Source organism: Cucurbita maxima, unplaced genomic scaffold (assembly GCF_002738345.1).
Source record: "Cucurbita maxima cultivar Rimu unplaced genomic scaffold, Cmax_1.0 Cma_Scf00119, whole genome shotgun sequence".
Lineage (NCBI taxonomy): Eukaryota > Viridiplantae > Streptophyta > Magnoliopsida > Cucurbitales > Cucurbitaceae > Cucurbita > Cucurbita maxima.
This window is the reverse complement of record NW_019272135.1, coordinates 48,977-51,735: the sequence shown is the minus strand read 5'-3', so window position 1 is coordinate 51,735 and position 2,759 is coordinate 48,977. Positions and strand designations below refer to the sequence as shown.

Here is a 2,759-nt window from a genome sequence, read left to right as displayed (position 1 = left end):
TACAAAGTAACAGCGCTGGAGGCACGACCCGACCAGTTAAGGCCAGGAGCGCATCGCCGACAGAAGGGATGAGCCAATCGGTGCTCACCATAGGCGGACCGATTGACCCAACCCAAGGTCCAACTACAATCGACCCAGACTTGCGATTGCAACCCAAAAACCCGTGCCTTGAATCGACGACCCGCGCCTCGGCTTGACTTCGGCTAGCACACGCAGCTGCGCCTGGTTGCACCACGTGTAAGCATCTGGCACAAGATTCTCTTCAGCTCCGACAATAGCTTCTCGACTCCGGCAGATTATTTGGCTCGTAAAACCTATTTCCTACCTGTTCGACACTTTCATCGAGTCTAGTGACAATGGTGTATCTTGATCGAAGGCAGTTAGAGAATTTAATGAGGTGGAAGGCTGAGGCACAACTTGACGAACTACAGTGCAAGAGCTGTATGAGAGAGAGATAGAGGGACGGTGGTAGGGCTGAGCAACGCCGAGCAATAAGTAACTAACCCCAACTTGCTCTTAGATTTCAAATGGTTTGACATGAAATGAGCTACTCTTTCTACCAAACCACAAAATACCTCTTCTTTTATCTACTTTGTGTTGTTTATATCATTCTCCTAATCTTTTGGATAGCGTTACTCGTAACTTGTACTAACAGAATGCTTAATAATTTGCGTTTTACTACCTCATCTTAGTAAGCAAANNNNCATGTCGATGATTGCCTGATAGCTATTATTATATGAGCATTCCATGAACGGCAAGTTGGAGGTCCAACTACCAAGAAAATCCAACATACAAACGCTTTGCATATATTCTAAGATCTTGTTCAAACATTTTGTTTGGTCATCCATCTATGAGTAAAAGGTTGTGCTAAACTTTNACTTAAAACTTCGCAAAAGATGGACATGAAACGAGGATCTCATTCCAATACAATAGAAATAGAATCTGATGTCTCACATTGACTGGGGAGGAGAAAAAAACAACATTTATAAGGGTGTGGAAACCTTTCCCTAGCAGACGCGTTTTAAAGTCTTGAGGGGAAGCCCGAAAGAAAAAGCCCAAAGAGGACAAAATCTGCTAGCAGTAGATCTAGACTGTTACATAGAAATCCATATAATCTAACAACTTAACTTCTACAACTTATCTAAAGGTTGTCTTTTCGATTCATTTAAATACTTANCCAATACAATAGAAATAGAATCTGATGTCTCACATTGGCTGGGGAGGAGAAAAAAACAACATTTATAAGGGTGTGGAAACCTTTCCCTAGCAGACGCGTTTTAAAGTCTTGAGGGGAAGCCTGAAAGGAAAAGCCCAAAGAGGACAAAATCTGCTAGCAGTAGATCTAGACTGTTACATAGAAATCCATATAATCTAACAACTTAACTTCTACAACTTATCTAAAGGTTGTCTTTTCGATTCATTTAAATACTTAAATCATAAGATTAACCATTCAAGGCCTTTAGTCATTACGTTGTACCTGTAGGTTCTAAACTCAATCCAAACTTCTTGAAATCTGAGTGTGCATTGAAGCTAAGTTGAGGCATACACAAAGTTCGAGAGAACGATGCGATACAATTATCGAAGACAAGCTTGAAGAGAGCCATGTAGGACCTCGAGCCAAAACCTCAGAAGTTAGGATCTTAAAATCCTAGTGTGCATTGAAGCTAAGTTGAGGCATACACAAAGTTCGAGAGAACGATGCGACACAATTATCGAAGACAAGCTTGAAGAGATCCATGTAGGACCTCGAGCCAAAACCTCAGAAGTTAGGATCTTGAAATCCTATTGTACATTGAAGCTAAGTTGAGGCATACACAAAGTTCGAGAGAACGATGCGACACAATTATCGAAGACAAGCTTGAAGAGATCCATGTAGGACCTAGAGCCAAAACCTCAAAAGTTAGGATCTTGAAATCTTAGTTTGCATTGAAGCTAAGTTGAGGCATACACAAAGTTCGAGAGAACGATGCGATACAATTATCGAAGACAAGCTTGAAGAGAGCCATGTAGGACCTCGAGCCAAAACCTCAGAAGTTAGGATCTTAAAATCCTAGTGTGCATTGAAGCTAAGTTGAGGCATACACAAAGTTCGAGAGAACGATGCGACACAATTATCGAAGACAAGCTTGAAGAGAGCCATGTAGGACCTCGAGCCAAAACCCTTTCAAATGGTTAGGTTGGAATATAAACTAAAAATCAAATTAAAAAAAACGGAAAGAAAATATTGTTATAGTAAGATATATTAGATCGCTAAATAATCGCATAAAGAACGAAAAAGACGTTTATGCAGTTATGCAGATTTACCTATGGAAACAGATTTACGTGATGAGATGTCGTCTATAGAAGCCGATTTACATGAAGAGAGATGTCGTCAGTTTTTTAAGTAAGGTTTATATTAGATCGCCAAATAATCGATTAAAGAAAGAAAATGGCCTGTACGCAGTTACGCAGATTTACTTGTAGAAAAGAATCGATTAAAAATTGGCCAAGAATATATGTGTACAGAATTATGGAGAGAACAAAAATGACTTCACGTAGTTACATCATGCAGAAGAAGACTAACGTGAAGAGAGATGTCTTCAGTTTGTTACCATAAAATACCGCCAAAGAATTGATTAAAGAACGAAAGTGGCCTATACACAATTACTCAGATTTACATGTAGAAACAGATTTATGTGAAGAAAGATGTCATAGGAGCAAATCAGGTAAGTCGCCTTACTATCGACATGGTTAGATTTGATGTTGTGTCAATACGTTCC

At 39.7% G+C, this 2,759-nt stretch overlaps 1 long non-coding RNA gene across 2 annotated transcripts in view; it reads right to left on the bottom strand.

Annotated features, from left to right (window-relative positions):
- Window positions 1–121, bottom strand: part of LOC111473404 — a 7,841-nt gene extending 7,720 nt beyond the window's left edge. For both annotated transcript variants that reach the window (XR_002715672.1, XR_002715671.1), the window contains exon 1: window positions 4–121. This is a non-coding gene — a long non-coding RNA (uncharacterized LOC111473404). The remainder of the gene's footprint in view (window positions 1–3) is intronic.
- Window positions 122–2,759: the final 2,638 nt, after the last annotated feature.